The sequence below is a fragment of the Chiloscyllium plagiosum genome, chromosome 7 (genome assembly GCF_004010195.1).
Source record: "Chiloscyllium plagiosum isolate BGI_BamShark_2017 chromosome 7, ASM401019v2, whole genome shotgun sequence".
Taxonomy (NCBI): Eukaryota; Metazoa; Chordata; class Chondrichthyes; order Orectolobiformes; family Hemiscylliidae; genus Chiloscyllium; species Chiloscyllium plagiosum.
The window spans coordinates 78,537,387-78,557,694 of NC_057716.1; the positions used below are offsets into that span (position 1 = coordinate 78,537,387).

General features: G+C 39.8%; 1 protein-coding gene across 1 annotated transcript in view; it reads right to left on the reverse strand.

Annotated features, from left to right (window-relative positions):
• Positions 1-20,308, reverse strand: part of LOC122551725 (low-density lipoprotein receptor-related protein 1-like) — a 1,892,490-nt gene that overhangs the window by 928,837 nt on the left and 943,345 nt on the right. The window lies entirely within an intron of this gene.

Sequence of the window (20,308 nt, forward strand, 5' to 3'; positions counted from 1 at the left end):
AGTGTAATTACCATCACTAAGGAGAAGGTGGTGGAGAAGATCAAAGATCTGAAGGTGGATAAATCACCCAGACCAGATGGACTACACCCCAGAGGACTGAAGGAGATAGCTGAAGAGATTGTGGAGGCATTGGTGGTGATCTTTCAGGAATCACTGGAGTGAAAGAGGGTTCAAGAGGACTGGAAAATGGTTAATGTAACACCTCGGTTAGACTAACTTCGGTTATTGGCAAGATTTTAAAGTCCATTCTTTAGAATGTGGTTGCAGAATACTTGGAAATGCATAGTAAAATAGGGCAAAGCCTGCAAGGCTTCAGCAAGGGGAGATCATGCCTGACAAATCTATTAGAATTCTTTGAGGAGGTAACGAACAAGTTAGACAAATGAGAGCCAGTGGATGTAATCTACTTGGATTTCCAGAAGGCTTTTGACATGCTGCCACACAAGAAGCTACTAAATAAGATAAGGGATCATGGTGTGAAGGGCAGGGTACTGGCATGGATTGGCTGACTGGCAGAAGGGAGAAAGTAGGGACAAAGGGTGCTTTTTTTTCAGTAGAGCAGCCGATGGCTAGTGAAGGTCTGCAGGATCCATACTGGGGCCATAACTATTCATGTAATATATTAAAATTCTTGACAAAGGAACTGAGGGCTTTGTGTCATTTGCAAACTTAGCAACAAAGATAGGTAGAGGGGCAGGTAGTGTTGAGGAAGTGGGGAGTCTGCAGAAGGACTTCAAAAGACTCAAAGAGTGGGCAAGGAAATGACAGACGGGAATACAATGTGGGAAGATATGAGGTTATATACTTGGGTGGAGAATAGAGACATTGACCATTTTCTGAATGGGCAAGGCTTCAGAAATCTGAAGCCGAAAGGGACTTTGGAGTCTGAGTTTATGATTATCTTAAGGTTAACATACAGTTTTTCAACTGGCAGTTAAAAAGGCAAAAGTAATATTGGCATTCATTTCAAGACGGCTAGAATACAAGAGTAGCAATGTACTGCTGAGGCTCTGGTCAGACTGCATTTGGAATATTGTGAGTAATTTTGCATCTGTATCCAGCTATCCTATGTTTCAACTCTTCAAGTCAGGTTCCTTCTCTGTCATGGACTTCATTGTATATTGCCTATGTGCTCTCTGACCTGCATTGGCTTCCAGTCAGGTCATGATTTGATTTAAAAAATTTTATTCCTCCTTCTAAATCCTTGCACCTCTGACCCCTGCTCCTCTTACCTTTTTACTGTGATGCAGCCAACATAACCCTCCAGACTTCCTTTGTTTTCCCAATTTTTGCTCCTTGAACATTCTGAATTTTCAGTACTGTACTATTGTCGCCAAGCCTTCTGCTGTCTACATACCAATCTTTGGAATTTTGGTCTTAATGCATTCTTTTGGGCTCCATATCAAAAGAAGGATATCCTGGCATTGGAAAGGATCCAGGTGAGTTTTACGAGAATTATCTTGGGGATGAAGAGCTTGTCATATGAGGAGTGCTTGAAGACTCTGGGTCTGTACTCGATGGGGTTGAGCAGGATGAGGGGGAATCTGATTGAAACTTACAGAATACTGAGAGGCCTGGATTGAGCGGCCATGGAGAAGATGTTTCCAGTTGGAGATACTGGTGCTTGAGGAAGCAACCTCAAGGATAATCTTTGAGAACTGAGATGAGGAGGAATTTCTTCTGACAGAGCATGGTGAATCTGTGGGACTCATTGCCACAGAGAGCTACGGAAACGAAGTTATTGAGTGTAAGACAGAGATAGATATTTTTTGATTGGAAAAGAGATCAAGGGTTGCAGGAAGAAGACAGGAGAATGGGGTTGAGAAACACATCATCGATGTTCGAATGGTGGAGCAGACTGAATGAGCTGAATGGCCTAATTCTGTTACTATGTCTTACTTTTTTGTAGTCTTATTAATTCAAAACCAATACCCTTGAATTATGTATACTGAAGATTGTTTGTTTGAATCAAGTGATAGGTTCATATCACACTCCAAGCCTTAGTTTATACCCAGGTACTGTCACACTTCCCTTCTGTATTGGAATTATCAACCACTGCTCAAAAAAAAAAGCATCATTGACCTTTTCAGCTTGCAAACTAGCACTCCATTTATGCTTTTCCTTTCCTCTCCAAAGACCGTAATTGTGCTGACCCCTCCAAAATTTGTATCCATCTATCCTATGTTTTAACTCTTCAAGTCAGGTGCCTTCCCTGCCATGGACTTTGTTACATATCGCCTATGTGTTCACTGACCTGCATTGGCTTCCAATTTGATTTAAAAATTTTCATTCCTCCTTACAAATCCTTGCACCTCTGACCCCTGCTCCCCTTACCTTTTTACCATGATGCAGCCAACATAACCCTCCAGAATTCCTTTGTCTTCCCAATTCTTGCTCCTTGAACATTCTGAATTTTCATTAGTGTACCATTGTCAGCCAAGCCTTCTGCTGCCTACATACCAAGCTTTGGAATTTTGTTCTTAATGTATTTTTTTTTCTAAGCTGTTGTTAAAATATACATTTTAAACTAAGCCTTTACTGTAGCTACCCTCCTTACTTGCTGACCTATCATTCACTTTGTTAATATACTTGCAAAATGCCATGGAATGTCAAAGGGGATACATAAATGCATGCATTGTATGATCATTTATCTAAGTTCTATTTCTAGAAACCTGCTGTGCACAAGCTTGGCTGCTGCTTTTAGGCCTCTTACAATAGTGATGACACTTCAAGTCTTTACCTTATATACATTTAATTTCAGCATTTCTTTCAAGAGTGTTCTAGTGTGTTATTATTCATGGTTTTTTTTGAGGACTCTTGTTTAAAGGAGTGTCAACAGCATTTCATTTGAAAGGCTGGGAAGATACCAGGTTTTTAAATACATCACTGAAAGGACAGAACATTCTTTTCATCCCTCTTTTAAAAAAAAACGTACATTGGAATTTAAAAGTTCAATATGTCCATCAGGGATCTGGAAGTATGATCCATGACATACATCAGCATTTTACCAAGTCAACAAAACAAAGAATACTAGTCTAAAGAATGTACAGGGATAAAGATACCTTGATGTACATGTATATGTCATTAAATGTACAGGTGGATTGGGCTGTCAATAAAATATACATATTCTTCATGAATAGGGATAGAGAGTACAAGAGCAAGGAAGTTGTGATAAACTTGTAAACAATGCGGGTTAGACCTCAGCTCCAATGTTGTGTACTGTTCTAGGTGTCACACTGCAGGAAAGGTATGAATACTTTTGAGAAAGTGCATAACAGGATTACAAGAATGGTTCCAGGAATGAGGCAGTTCAGTTTCAAGGAAAGCTTGGAGAGGTTGGGACAGTTTTATGCAGAGAGGAGAAGGCTGCAATGAAATTTGATCAAATTTTTACTATCATGATGAATCTGGAAAGATGGATAGGGAGAAATTGTTTTCACTGTGAAACAGAGCAAGAACCAGACAGCCGAGTTTTCAAGGATTTGCAAAAGAAGCAAATATGAGGTGAGTGAAAAAAGTAACTTTTTCACATAGCAAGTAATGTATGCATGGAATGCACTTACCTAGAAGTATAGTCAAAGTAGATTCAAGTGAGGTATTCAAAAAGGTATTGGATGATTATTTAAATAAATACAATATGAAACAAAGGCAGAAGAGATGACTCTATGACTCTATATGTATTAAGTTAAAGTGCTCAGAACCAGTGCAGAAGTGATATGCTGAATGGCCCCTTTCAGCAGTGGAACAAATCTGTAATTAATCTAAATCAAATGCCACTGACTGTTCAAATAGGGTGTGAAGTCCATGGACAAAATTGGGGTTCTGCTTTAAGTTAAGTGGACCTCCTTATTACTTGCAATTGATGCTTGGTCACTTGTACAAATTTATTTGATATATAATGTTGTACATTCAGATTTATGACAATCACAGTAAAAGTAGGATTGTGAGCAAAACAACCACATCATTACCATCTACAAAGTTTAAATGAGCTTCCTCCTTCAATATGACAAATACAAGGTACCTACGTTAAAATATTTCATAGTTTTGTAAAATTCAGTTGAGATATGATACATTCTGTAAAACGTAGGTTAGGACTTGTGCAGAAAATACAAAACTCTAAAGAGTTAAATGCCTTTACTGTGTAGACCAACTCTTGACTTTAGTGCAGTAAAATGAGAACAAACTATTTCACAGAATCATTACAAAGTTTATCGGGTCCACATCAATTCTTTAAATAAGTGTCTCACTTTGTACAGGGTTACGGGAAGAAGGCAAGAGAACAACACATTCTTCCTTTTTAGGTAATCATCTAATTAACTTTTGAATGCCTTGATTGAACCTGCCTCCACTACGCTGTCAGGCAATGTGATCTGGAACTAAGCCACACTGAAAGGTTTGTTCAAAATAATTAATACTTTTCACTGAGATGGCACACAGTCAAAAACATGAACATCTTAGCATTTTTTTGCCGATATTCCTTCCAGATTTCCATCAAGAAAATGCAATCAAAGAATTTTTTTCTCTCCAAAACTGCTCACTAGTGGAGTTCACAATCATGACCCAAGTACAAAGGACATTTCTCACAGTACTGTACTCCTGCCAGTTCTCGGAGAAGTTTAAACCCATGCAATTTGGAAACTGAATAATTCATGACCTTTCATCTACGAATCATAATGTAACTGTATTTTGCTGATCAAATGAGCAAAAGGTAAAGGTTGTATGCCCTATGTCATGAATTAGAATGTATGATCTCAGTGAATTCTAATATTCATTCTCCAAATTTCTGTTTTATGATTCTGTTGTAACCGCTTTATTATTTTCTTCCCAGTTAATAAATTCCTGACTTGGTCTCGAAGCGGAATGCACATTGGGTGGACATTTAATGAGGAGGGACAGTGGGTGGGTGAGTCTAATTTCAAGAAGAATTTTATGGAGGGCCAAGGAGAGCAATTAAAGTAACTTTCATGCCAAGCTCTCCTCCATTAAAAGCTATGTCAATTTCTTTCCTCACATTCTTCCATTTTTTTTAAAAGTATTGTGGTTTGTCTTCTATCCACTGGAGCTGTGGGCCTGGCTGACAGCAGAGGCATCATATGTGTAGGGATCAAAGTACCATCAAGGATCTGTCTACTTTCTAACAACCCAATTTGAAAGCCTCAGTTAAGTTACCATCTGTTTCTAGTGAAAGTTCTAGCTATTTGTGGGCGGCACGGTGGCACAGTGGTTAGCACTGCTGCCTCACAGCGCCGGAGACCCGGGTTCAATTCCCGCCTCAGGCGACTGACTGTGTGGAGTTTGCACGTTCTCCCCATGTCTGCGTGGGTTTCCTCCGGGTGCTCCGGTTTTCTCCCACAGTCCAAAGATGTGCGGGTCAGGTGAATTGGCCATGCTAAATTGCCCATAGTGTTAGGTAAGGGGTAAATGTAGGGGTATGGGTGGGTTGCGCTTCGGCGGGTCGGTGTGGACTTGTTGGGCCGAAGGGCCTGTTTCCACACTGTAAGTAATCTAATCTAATCTAATCTAATCTACCTCACGTTGATTGAGGCCTGCTTAGTATGCAATAGGCTGGCTGCAGTTGAAAAACATACAAAATACTGCATTGTTATGTTGGCCTTATTTCCAACTCACCCATTTCTTTTTCAGCCAGAAGTCTAGATGATTAGAAATTATGACTGACTCTCTATCTTCTAAGTGCATACTCCTTTTGTGTGATAAATATTCAAATACTGTGTGTTTACTGTATGTATTCAGAACAATACATGCAGATTCTTGCATGTTATCAGATTGACACCATGTTCTCTAGTTGTTTTCGTTCATTCCCACCCAGTTTCTCAACAGACTATGTAAATTACAATTCACTACAGTATCATTCTAGGATGACTTTTCAGCCAGGTTGCATCACTGCTACTATTAAGATCAGTGTGGTCAGTGGCTCCTACTGAAAAATTATTTTGCAGATATTTATAGTGAAACTGCACGTTCATGCATATCATACCACTTTTATGTTGGAATTTCATTCAAGGTATATATGAAGGTATTTACCAAGCCAATTTTCCTCTTCCTCATGTTCAGACAGATGACCTGGTCAATAGCTCATTGCCAAAGTTAGATATTTATTTTTCCAAGCTGAATATTTTAGTCATTTTCCTCTGTTATACAGAACTTAAATGGAGATTAAGTTTATATAAAGAGAGATGGAACTGGTCATGCACAGTACAGAGAAAAGGAGAACTTAGGGTACTTTTTAAGCTGGTGGCACAATAGCTCACTGGTTAGCACTGCTACCTCGTAGTGCAAGGGGTTCGGATTTGATCCCAGCCTCAGGTGACCGTGTATCCTCTGACAGACCAAAAATGTACAGGTGAGATGGACTAGCCATGTTAAATTGCCCATTGTGTTCAGGGATGTACAGGTTGAGTGGATTAGCCATGGGTAATGCAGGGTTACATGGATGTGATGGGTCCAGGTGGGATACTGTTTGGAGGGTCAGTGTAGACTTGATGGGCCAAATGGTCTATTTCCACAACGTAGAGATTCTAAATTATGAATTGTCTTAGTAGGGTGAATAGAAAAAGATTAGTTATATTGGTGTGGGAGGCAAGCGCAGTGGTCCGTCACTTGTCGCTAAAAGAGAAAATGGAGAGGTGAAGACAAATGTCTTTATACTAAGCTATTACAGCATGAAATGTTTGTTAGAGGGAGTAGTTGAAGCAGAGGCCATTGCATTGTCTATGGTAAAAATGGAAAACATTTGAGTAGGAAGAAAATACAAGCTTATTATCTAAAGTAGAAGAGTAGAATTTGTTTTGCCTCATTTTAGTAAAGTACTGGCAAGATGTGTCAAATGTCTGTTTTCTGTGAAAATGTTCATATATGTTTTAAAAATACTTGGAAGCTTCTTGAATGCCAAGACAATTTTTGCACCTATTATTGCCACTTTACTTAAGTGGCTATGTTTTTCTAAGTGTTCTCATCACTATTTGACAGCATCTTTAAGGACTACTGCTGGCCCCTTGGCAAGCTCCCACTGTCAGGTCCAATATGAACAAAGGTTTAGTGAAATTGGGCTGGCTTAAATAGCACCTCACGCTGGGTTAATACTTCTGTCTTCTGTTTAAGTAATTTCAGTCCTGTTCTGCAGAAAAGCACCAAGTAAAGCATAGCGTCATCATAGCAGTCTGAAAGTAGCAAGTTTTGAGAAGATTTGTAGCTCAGGTTGAGGTTTTAGATGTAGGTTTGCTCGCTGAGCTGAAAGGTTCATTTCCAGACGTTTCATTACTTTACTCGGTAACATCTTCAGTGGACCTCATGCAAAGCAATGCTGGAAATTCCTGCTTTCTATTTATATGTTTGGATTTCTTTGGGTTGGTGATGCCATTTCCTGTGGTGAAGTCACTTCCTGTTCCTTTTCTCAGGGAGTGGTAGATGGGGTCTAACTCAATGTGTTTGTTGATAGAGTTCCGGTTGGAATGCCATGCTTCTCGGAATTCTCGTGCATGTCTTTGTTTGGCTTGTCCTAGGACGGATGTGTTGTCCCAGTCGAAGTGGTGTTCTTCCTCATCCATATGTGAGGATACTAGTGAGAGAGGGTCATGTCGTTTTGTGGCTAGTTGGTGTTCATGTATCCTAGTGCCTATTTTTCTGCCTGTTTGTCCGATGAAGTGTTTGGTACAGTGCTTGCACGGTATTTTGTAAATGACATTAGTTTTGCTTGTTGTCTGTATAGGGTCTTTCAAGTTCAGTTGCTGCTGTTTTAGTGTATTGGTGGGTTTGTGGCATCATGGTAGCCCATAAACCCACCAACACACTAAAACAGCAGCTAATGAACTTGAAAGACCGTAGACAGACAATGAGCAAAACTAACATCATTTACAAAATACCGTGCAAGGACTGTACCAAACACTTCATCGGACAAACAGGCAGAAAAATAGGCACTAGGATACATGAACACCAACTAGCCACTAAAAGACATGGCACTCTCTCACTAGTGTCCTCACATATGGATGAGGAAGAACACCACTTCGACTGGGACAATACATCCGTCCTAGGACAAGCCAAACTTAGACATGCACAAGAATTTCTAGAAGCATGGCATTCCAACTGGAACTCTATCAACAAACACATCGAGTTAGACCCCATCTACCACCCCTGAGAAAAGGAACAGGAAGTGACTTCACCACAGGAAATGACATCGCCAACCCAAAGAAACCCAAACATACAAATAGAAAGCAGGAATTTTAAGCATTGCTTTGTATGAGGTCCACTGAAGATGTTAGAAAGTAAGGTAATGAAATATCTGGAAATGAACCTTTCAGCTCAGCGAGCAAACCTACATCCAGTCTGAAAGTATTTACTCCATCCTGCATGAAAAAAACCCTTTAAACTGAATTATACCATTTGTGGAAAAAGGAACTCAAAACTTGGGCCTGGATTTTCTAAATTAGAGGACTCCAGAACTATTTATGTATGGTGAATGTGAACATATTCCAGGGGATTTCTTTCCTTATCCACACCTGCAGTTGTCATTGGCACAAAATACAGGTGATGACATAAGGCCAGCCTGCCCCATATTGCCACTCTGGCTCCATTGAAGAAACAGACATTAACTAGCCCAGTCCTGATGAAGGGTTATGCCCAAAATGTTGACTCTCTTGCTTCTCAGATGCTGGCTGACCTCCTGTCTCTTTTCCAGCACTACACTATCAAGTTGACGAGCAATACCCCCACCCTTCCCAGTTTTGTCGTGTCAGCCTGCTTCTCCTTGACAAAAGATTCATAGCTCCTCGTAAGAGTTGTGAGGCATAGTCTGGATTGAGGATCCTTTAGAAAGGAAAGTTCAAATGATCTTACCTCCTCTCTTTCCAAACACCAGGCTTTCATGCTAGCTCATACCCCCAGCCACTCCCCTGGCCCCTCATATCACACATGTCAACTCAGTACCAAATCATGCCCCTTGCTAGGTTGAGATCACAGTCTAATAGAAAACATTGCCTAGCAGGTCCTCTGTTTTGACAATTGAAGTAAATTGTTGACTTTGCTTGATTGACACTTTGAAGTAGTTACTTGAAGTTGATATCTCTGTGTTTTATCAATGTTGCAACATTGATTTGGAAGTCATTAAGAGTTATGAAGCACTTGAAGCCTCTGTTATTGATAATTTCATGCTAGGTATGATTCAATCTTGGGGAAAATCAAATGATATGTTCTTAAAGCCACATTTTTCAATCAATTCCCAGATTTTAAGATGTGACTGTTGTTTGTGAGTGACTAGAGGCTATTAACAGGGATTATTGCTTATTATCACCCTCATCATTATTTAATCTTACCTCATGAACAAGCACTTTCCCATTCTCCCATCCATTTGATAGAAACGAGATAGCAAGAATTTCAAATCTGGGAATCGAAGCAGGCACATGTCAACTCAAGAGGCTGTTTTCCCAGAAGCATCGGCGTTTCAGAGATGACCTTATAGAGGTTTCTAAAATGATGAGGGGTGTGGTTAGGGTAAATAGACAAGGTTTTACCCTTGGGTGGGGGAGTCCAAAACTAGAAATCAGAGGTTTAAAGTGAGAGGGGAAGATTTAAAAGGGAAATAAGGGGCAGCTTTTGCACGCAGAGGGTGGTGCGTGTATGGAATGAGCTGCCAGAGGAAGTGATAGAGACTGGTACAACATTTAAAAGGCATCTATATGAATAAAAGTGCTGGAAAATGGGATTGGATTAGGTTAGGATATCTGTTCAAAATGGATGAGTTGGACAGAAGTGTCTGTTTCTGGACAGTACATCGCTATGACTCTATGATTGTAGTTTAAAATCACACAACATTAGATTATAGTTCTACAAATTTATTTGGAAGCTTTTGGAACGCTGCTCCTTCATCAGGTAGCTGTATGACTTGCCCTTTCAGCCTTCCACCTTGGATGCCCAGCACAGACAACTTAGAGCATAGTCCAATGGTAGCAACTGCAGGTAACTTCCAAATAATGCACTAATGATGGTGATTTCTGTACTTTCAATGCTATGGTTGTGGCTGGACAGACAGCTCATGAAAAATAGTGAAATCATAATTACGAATGTGGGAACTTATTTCCATTGAAGTGTCTTATATGCCCCCTTTGTGCCCTTCATTTTCTTTAACTTCTGGACATTTCTCCAGACAGTGGACTCCACACTGATGCAGGTGGCAACATCAGACCAGGCTGGTGGCTATTACTGTTAGTCCCTCTACAAGTTTGCTGATGACAACACCACTGTAGATTCGATCTCAAACAACAACAAGACAGAATGCAGAAAGGGACTGAGTGCTTAGCGATATGGTGTCAAGACAACAACCTCTCCATCAACGTCACCAAAACAACAGAACTGGTTGTTGACTTCAGGAAGCAAAATGGAGGACTCGTCCCATCTTCATCAATGTTGCTGAGGTGGAGATAGAACACAGAACATAGAACAATGCAATGCAGAACTCAGCCCTCACTGTTGTGCTGACCTGTGAACTCATCTAAGTTACACGATCCCATCATCATCATCCATGTGCTTTTCCAAGTATTGTTTAAATCTCCCAAATGTGGCTGAGTTAATTACATTAGCAGGTAGGGCATTCCATGCCCTTACGACTCTCTGAGTAAAGAATCTGCCTCTGACATCTGTCTTAAATATATCACCCCTCAATTTGTAGTCATGCCGCCTCATACAAGCTGACGCCATCATCCAAGGAAAAAGACTTTCACTGCGTACCCTATCTAATCCTCTGATCATCTTGATGATTGCAAGCACCAAGTTCCTGGGAGTGGTGGTCACCAACAATCCACCCACGTCAACATGATGGTCAAGAAAGCACAGCAACATCTCTACTTCCTCAAGAGGCTAAGGAAATTCAGTATGTCCACAAGGACTCTTACCAATTTTTACAGAGACACCATAGAAAGCATCCTATTTCAATGCATCACAGTGTGGTTTGGCATCTGCTCTTCCCAAGACCACAAGGAACGACAGGGGTTGTAAATATAGTCCAGTCCATCCTGCAAATCAGTCTTCCATCCATTGACTCTATCTATATTTCCTGCTGCCTTGGGAAAGCAATCAACACAATCAAAGACCCTTCCTATTGCAGTTGTACTCTTTCCCCCCTCTTCTGTCAGGCGTTAGATATAAAAGTTGGAATACACATATGAACTGATTCAAGAACAGCTTTGTCCCCACTGCTATCAGACTTTTGAACCAACCTCTCAAATATTAATTCTGATCTCTCTCTCTCGGCACCTTCTCTGTAATGCTGTATTCTGAACTCTGTTCTGCTACTCAGATGCACTTTGCATGGTACAATCCGCCTGAATAGCACACAAAACAACACTTTTCACTATCTCTCAGTACATGTGACAACAATAAATCAATGAATCAATCTTCTGCATCATCCCAAGCACCAGAAATTTCTGTCCTCAAAGTGAGGCACCAATTACCCCAATGTCAAGGTGAATATTGCCAAGTGTGCATGGTAGCTTTGCACTGCCAGCCCATGACTGGGTTTGCATTTGTCTTTAAAAGATTGCACTTGTGGACACGTCCTTGGATATCCTGATTATGCTGAATAAGTGGGTGGGGCAATCAATCGACAGGGTTATCACAGGGCACAGTAGATTATTCATAGCCATGTTTGTGACATTCAAGTGAGAAAACCTGCTAGTCCTTGTGGAGATAAATCCTCCATGAAACTCAACAAAAATAACACTTCTCCTATTTCTAAAAATATTTAGCACAAAGCCGAATAGATTAATCATTCAGTCGATGACTATTTCTACAATACTGTTCTTGATAAAATGGCTGCCACATTTGACTGTAGGGGAAATTACTATACTTGAAAGTAATTAATTGCATATGAATACAAAACATTTTTGATATTTGTGAAGTAAGGCATTATTTAAACCACTAAAGTTTACAGCATAGAAAATTGCTCAGCCCATTGACTTTATGCCAGCTCTTCACTAAAGAACGTCAAAACTAATTTTACTAATCTGAATTACTTCCTGTATCCTTCCCTATCACTCCCATCCTCAGCCATTCACCAAAGCAAAGCATTCAGTGCTCTATAACTCTTTGAGTAGAAGCACTCAGGCTAGTCTTTCATACTTAGAAGTACAGTGTAATTTTTTCACTTATCAATAAATTACATTTATTCATCTCATTTTGCCCAATTTCCACTAAGTGCCACTCTTGCCATTTTTCTCTGTCTAGTGTACGTCTCTATTTGCAAATCATAATTCTCTATTCTGTCGGCAAACTCTTCCTAACTAGGCATTGAATAAATATTAAAAAGGTTAATGGTCCAGTCTCACTGGCAGATGTTCATCCACCAATTAATAATACTCTGAGAATATTCCATGACAGTTCCTTTCAAGGGTTTTAATAAAAACATTTAAATCAATTTAAGTACCAATCTGGATGGTATTTAGCACAATAATTATAACAAATTGCAGATGATAGTGTTCTTAAAAGGGCCTTTCTATATTAAATCAATGAAGGTTGCAATGAATCACTTCAGTCATTCACTATTTCTTGCTTTTCATATAATCCCTACAGTGCGGAAGCAAGCCATTCGGCCCATCAAGTCCACACTGACTCTCTGAAGAGCGTCACACCCTGACCCACAATGGAACTTTATCCCAAAGCTTGCATTTCCCATGGCCAATCCACCAAACCTACACATCTTTGGACTATAAAAGGAAACAGGAACAAACCCCCGCAGACACGGGTAGAATGTGCAAACTCCACACAGACAGTCACCCAAGAATGGAATTGAACCAGGGTCCCTGGTGATGTGAGGCAGCAGTGCTAACCACTGAGCCACTAAGCGACCCCTTTTGTCTGTTTACTCCTTGTACTAAAGTGCCGGCAAAGTGTAACTCGATCTTTTTTTATTAATTTGTTGGTACTCCGTTGCAGTTAGAATATACAAAATTATGCTCAGGACGGACTGGCCATGTCTCTGATCCTTTTAGGATTGTCTTTTATGGCTAAAAGTGTCCTAATGGATTTCTTTTTTAGTACAATTTTATTACTTTATCAATAAAATTGCAGATAGGAAATAAAGAGGTGAAAGTGAAGTTTTCTCAAAACAAAGTGCAATAAATTACATCATGGGTTAATGAATCATTAGAAATTACCGAAAGGATGGAAAGAGAACTGGAAAAGGAATTAATAAAGGGAGTATAGACAATGGGGTGAGTAGAATTATAGAATTCTATTTCCTTATTTTTTTATTTAGTGATGCCTCATTTTTATTTTTAATGCTTCTTTTTGTAGTTGTTTTCAAATTACAAAGAGTGAGATAAAGCTCAAGCTTGAATTTATATTGCACATTTTATAGCCTCAGCATGGCCAAAATTGCTCGACAAGCGAAGTATTTTTGAAGTGTAGTCACTGTTACAATATTGGAAAATACAGCAGTCATTTTTACATAAAGTGAATTTAAATTACAATGAGGTAAATGATCAGGTAATCCCTTTCAGTCCAGCTGGCTAAGAGAGTTAAAGTAGCCTTGATGAACAGATAGCAATCTAATTGTCACATTATTTTTTCAATGATATTCTTTAAAATATGATCAACACCACAAGAATTATTCCATCTTGAGGAACACGTTTAAATTTACAGTGCATATATAGTTTTAAGGTGCATTACATAATCATAAACACATTTGCTGTATCATTTCAGTTGCATCTTGCAATGGGGTTGATAAAAATTGCAGGATTCTTGGTTCTTAGCAAATATAAACCTTTATTCAAAGATGATAGATGTAATAATTGTAAATAGTGAGACTCAGCTTTTACCACAATATTGATGGAGTGAACTACATACTAGGTGCTCATGTGATCTTACATCACCTCACAAAGATGCTGTAGACCATCTTGGTACAATACTAAAGATTAGGCGTAACAAGGTGGGAATTACTTTCAGAATCTTGACAAGCTCAAGGTATGTGTTTCATGGTGGGTATGCAGCAGAAACCAGAGGCTTGAGTCGAACTGAAGCTGGGACTTAGTCCTGACCAGCATGCTTCCAGCAAATTAATATGAAAACCACATCAAGAGGCAGCTTAACAATTCCAAGGGAATGAAATTGGGTTAGATGCTTCCCTTCCCTCCCAGTAGTGACTCTCAGATAGATCCAGGGAAGGGAAAGAAATAATCATAAAGAAGGGAGGAAGTGCTCAGAGGAAAGGTCATGTGATCGAGGGATTGAAGGCAGAGAATGGGTGATCAAGTGAAAGGGTGATCAGGACTGTTATGGAGTCAGGAGGAAAATCTTTCCAAAATATGTTATTTTGCGCGCACTGGTAAAGGCATTGTAAGTATGGGTATCCTGAATGCAGGGTTTCCAAATTGGTTGCAGTCAGATACCCAATTTAATGAAGGAGTCTTCAAATAAGCATGAAACTTTTGATTTACATTTCCAAAGGGTGAGTAAGTGTTTCAAGTATGTAGCATAGAAGCCTCAGACTTTAGGCTCTATGTACTCTATGGTGGGCAGCCCTTGTATCTGCATGTTTGGTACATAACATTTAGTCACATTTGCCCATCATAGAGGATACCTAGGTGCCCAATTTAAGTTTGTATGATGGGCATGGCATCAAAAAACTTTGCGGTGTCCATGCCTCTTTAAGCACACCAACTAACAGGCAACAGATTTGTTGCCTTTGCGTGCTTCAGAAGAACACTGAACCAATTGCAGTCATCATTAATATTTGAGGCACAGGGGTTGACTCTACATGAGTTTTGTACACAATTATCCCAAACACGCATCATGAAGTATTTACCCCACCCCTACAACACCCTTCTAATCCAATGCTATCCCAATTCTCCCAAACACCATAGAGTCATAGAGATGTACAGCATGGAAACAGACACTTCGGTCCAACCCATCCATGCCAACCAGATATCCCAACCCAGTCTAGTTCCACCTGCCAGAACCCGGCCCATATCCCTCCAAACCCTTCCTATTCATATACCCATCCAAATCCTGAAATGGATCATCACCCCTGATTCTAGCACCGTGATAGAACTCTAGCTATACTTACGGAGTAGCCCTTCAATATAGTGGGACAATAGCTACAAACTTGTGCTTCTCACACACAAAGGCAGCACAATGAGCATTTCCTTGAACGTTAAACTGTTCATTGCTACTGCAATTGCTGTTTAAGCATCAGGCAACAAAACTCATTGGTCTTTAGCCACATCCGATCTCATAGCCCCTCCAAATCCATGTAAATCATTTCCCAGTGCCCACTGTACCAAGCTTATCATCATCAAATGCAGGCCCATCACATACAGGGAAGATTTCATAAGGTTCTAAACATTCACGTTTATTTACAAAGAGGAAATGCATGCAGAAATCAAACATGCAGAAGCTGCATTTTGCTCCTGGCATACGACACACTACAGGCATATTTAAATCAATGAGTAATCACCACAATCAGTTCACATTTACTGGAACCGGGTGTCAATGCAGAAGCATTCTGTGATGTACAAGGTGATGTCCCTTCTGCTCAAAGTCCTTATCCTCCTTTTCAGAATGCTGCTCCAATTGTCCCAATTCCTCAACCTCCATCACCTATCCTTGTTGCCTGCTCCAGTTATACAGTAAAGAATGCACTCGTGTTATGGGGTGCACTCTGTTGGGGGTATACGACAGGGAAAACCCCAGACTCGTTCAATGAGCCGAATCTTATTCCCAAGAGGTCTATTATCTGCTCCATCATTGCCTTAGTTGAAGAATGGGCTGTTTATTATCTGTATTTTGCCTCAGTCAGGAAGTTTCTCAACAGAGTCATCTACCCTTAATTCTCATGCTTTTTCCCAACTGGTTGCAAAGATCATTACATCAATATTTAGTATTTGGAAAGGCAAAGCCTGATTTTGGATAGTCAACATGGCTTTGTGCATGGGAAATTGTTTCTCACAAAACTGATTGAGTTTTTTGAAGAAGTAACAAAGACGATTGATGACTGCAGAGCAGTGGACGTGATCTATATGGTCTTCAGTAAGGTGTTCGACAAGGTTCCACATAGTAAACTGGTTAACAAGGTTAGATCACATGGAGAACTAGCCATTCGGATACAGAACTATTTACAGGTGTGGCAGATGGAATTTAATTCAGATAAATGTGAGGTGCTGCATTTTGGAAAGGCAAATCAGGGCAGGACTTATACAATTAATGGTAAAGTCCAGGGGAGTGTTTCCAAAAAAAAAGAACTTGGGATGTAGGTAGACAGGATAGTGAAGATGGTGTTTGGTGTTCTTACCTTTATTGTTCAGTGCATTGAGTATAAGAGTTGGGAGATCATGTGGCGGCTGTACAAGACATTGGTTAGGCCTACTTTTGGAATACTACATTCAAACATGGTCCCTCTGCTACAAGAAGGATGTTGCGAAATTTGAAACGGTTCAAAAAAGATTTACGAGGATGTTGCCAGAGTTGGTCTGTTTGAGCTGTGGAGAGAGGCTGAATAGGCTGGGGCTGTTTTTCCTGGAGCATTGGAGGATGGGAGCTGACCTTATAGAGATTTATAAAATCATAAGGGGCATGGATAGGGTGAATAGACAAAGTCTTTTCCCCAAGATAAGGGAGGCCAAAACTAGAGGGGAAAGATGGAAAAGGGACCTAAGGGGCAACTTTTTCACGCAGTGGGTGATGTGTGTATGGAATGAGCTGCCAGAGGAAGTGGTGAAGGTTGTACAATTACAACATTTAAAAGGCATCTGAATGAGTATATGAATAGGAAAGATTTAGGGGGTATGGGCCAAATGCTGGCAAATGGGACTAATTTTATTGAGCATATCTGGTCAACGTAGATGATTTGGATCGAAGGGTCTGTTTTCATGCTGTACAGCTCCTGACTCCAGTACATTAAAATATTAAGTATTTTGTGAGTTAAATACATTTTAGTATAACGTCTTTTTGACTTAGAGTTTTAAACTAGTGGCACATAGATTCGATATGCGTCTATGATTGAATTCAATATTTAACTTGGAGGTGTTTTTGTAGCCATGATGATTTTTTATAAACAGTGAGAGAAAGCTAGAGTTATTTGAAGCTAATGGTAATTTGTTTGCATTGGGAACATTTTACAGGCACAGATTTGTTGGTGCAGTGAATTAGGCCTCAGTTGGAAGTTTTTCGGAAATTGTGCTTTTATTTATCTTAAGGGTAACACCCATATTGTTGAAAACATTTTTAGCTTCAGTTTGACAGGTTTGCAGAGGTCTTGGGTAAAGCTGAACCAATAAAGCAATAGTACCTTTATATGGGAGATCATTTAAAACTGTTAAAAATACGTTACTCCAGCAAAGAATTTGGCTTTAGAATTCTAGACTAGAACTGTTTTCTGAAGAAGCTGAAAGGATTATTTGAAGCTGAGAAAGTCTAAGTTCAGATGTATGAAGAGTAAAGGAAGAATATATCTTATACTTGAGATGAGGAATTGAAGATGTAGTTAATACATTCCCTGTAGCTGTGATCTATTCTATTCTGTGCTTTGAAAATTTTATGTTTGCTTTATAAGTAGATAGTTTTCATGATTCTGTTTTAATTTTCATTTCTTGTACTTAAAAAGCAATTGTGTTAGTGTTAAAACCAAATCTGAAGCATTGGTGTTTGTGCTTTGATGCAATATCACATCCTTAAAAGCAAAATAAAAGCACGACATGAACTATCAGGCCAAACTTCAGATGTGAATTGCGATCTGACTTGTCCAGTAATAATTAACCTGAAATCATTACATTATTATGTTCAACTTTATTTAGTTAAAGCAATGTTTATTTATTAAATAATAACATTTTGGAATTTCTCTGTATTCCTTACTCAGAAGGGTATAAGACCATAAGACATTGGAGCAGAAATTAGGCCATTCAGCCCATTGAGTCTGCTCCACCATTCAATCATGGCTAATAAGTTTATCCTATTCTCCACTAATCCTTGATCCCCTTGATACTGAAGAACCTATCTGTCTCATTCTTAAATATACTCAATGACATGGCCTCCACAGCCTTCTGTGGCAATGAATTCCACAGATTCATCAGTTGCTGGCTGAAGAGGTTTCTCCTTATCTTTGTACTAAAAGGTCTTCCCTTTACCCTAAGGCTGTGCCTCGGGTCCTAGTCTGCCTACCAACAGAAACATCTTCCTAACATCTGCTCTGTCTAGGCCATTCTGTATTCTGTATGTTTCAATTAGATCTCCCCTTATCCTTCTAAACTCCATTGAATACAAACCCAGAGTCCTCAACCATTCCTCATATGTTAAGCTTTTCATTCCTGGGACCATTCTCGTGAACCTCCTCTGAACACGCTCCAGGGTCAATACATCCTTCCCAAGATATGGTGCCTAAAACTGCATACAATACTCCAAATATGGTCTGACCAGACCTTTATAGAGCCTCAGAAGTACATCCCTGCTTTTATATTCTCGTCCTCTCAAAATAAATGCCAACATTGCATTTGCCTTCCTAACTATTGGCTCAACCAGTAAGTTTACCTTGAAAGAATCCTGGACTAGAACTCCCAATTTCTTTGCACTTCAGACTTCTGAATTTTCTCCCCATTTAGAAAATAGTCCATGCCTCTATTCTTCCGACCAAAGTGCATGACATCACACTTTCCCACATTGTACTCCATCTGCTATTTCTTTGCACACTCTTGTAACCTGCCCAAATACTTCTGCAGCATGTCCATCTCCTCAATACTGCCTATCCCTTTACCGATCTTTGCATCATCTGCAAACTTAGCCAGAATGCCCTCAGTTCCTTCATCTAGATTGTTAATTTATAAAGTGAAAAGTTGTGGTCCCAACATTGACCCTTGTGGAACACCACTTATCACCAGCTGCCATCCTAAGAAGGACCCTTTTGTATTCATTGTCTGCTTTCTATCCATGCTAGCACCTTGCCTCTGACACCATGGGCCCATACCTTACTCTGTAGCCTCCTGTGCAGCACTTTGTAAAAGGCCTTCATGACGTCCAGGTAGATAACTTCAGTTGGTTTTTCTTGGTCTAATCTGATCGTCACTTCCTCAAAGAATTCTAATAGATATATCAAACATTACATCCCTTTGATGAAACCATACTGACTTTGTCCTATTTTACCAAACACTTCCAAGGATTCAGAAATCTCATCTTTCACAACGGGTTCCAGGATATTACTCACGACTGAGGTTAGACTAATCAGTCTGTAATTTTCTGTCTTTTGCCTTACTTCCTTTTTAAGAAGGGATGTCATGTTCATGATGTTCCAGTCCTCTGGGATCCTCTCTGATTCTAGCAATTCCTGAAATATCACCACTAATGCCTCCGCTGTCTCTTCCGCCAACTCCCTTAGAACTCTAGGGTATAGCTCATCTGGTCCTGGTGATTTATTCACCTTCAGGCCATTCAGTTTTTCTAGCACCTTCTCCTTGGTGATGGCCACCAAACTCAGCTTTGCCCCTCGCTCTCTTGATGTTTTGGTATATGACTCGTGTCTTCCACCGTGAAGACTGATGCAAAGTAACTATCCAGTTCCTCAGCCATTTCCTTGTTCACCATTACTATCTCTTCATTTTCCAGTGGCCCAATGCCCACTTTTGCCTCTCTTTTGCCCTTTATATATCTAAAGAAACTCTTACAGTCTTTCTTATATCATTGGCTAGCTTATCCTCATATTTAAACTTCTCCCTCCTTATTTCTTTTTTGTTGCCCTCTGTGGATATTTGTAAGCTTCCCAATCCTCTGGTTTCCCACTGCCCTTTGCCACATCATATGCTTTTTCTCTTTTGCTTTTATGCTATCCCTGACTTCCCTTTGTTCAGCCTGACTTCAGCTACTGTTGCCTCGTCCTCTCTGTACCGTGTTTCTTTTTCCTTGGGATGAATCTCTGTTGTGTCTCCTGAATTACTCCCAGAAACTCCTACCTTTGCTGTTCCACTGTCTTTTCTGCTAGGCTCCTTTCCCAGGCAATTCTACCCAGCTCCTCGCTCATGGTTCTTTGGTTGCCTTTATTCAGCTGTAATACTGTTATCTATGTCTCTATGTTTTGAAGAGATTATTTAGTGAACAAGTTCACTTGTTGACTAAGACAACCTCTTTTAATGTAAGGAGAAGAAAATAGTTAAAAGTTTGTCACTCACAACAGCTCCAAGCACATCTTGTGCTTGAATCACTTAAAATAATGAATTTGCTTCGAAATTTTAGCTGCTTGTCCTAATAGAGTGGAAAATGCCGTTTAATAGTCTACACATATGAAAAAGAATTTGCAAGTATTGTGGAAAAACTGATGCGCATC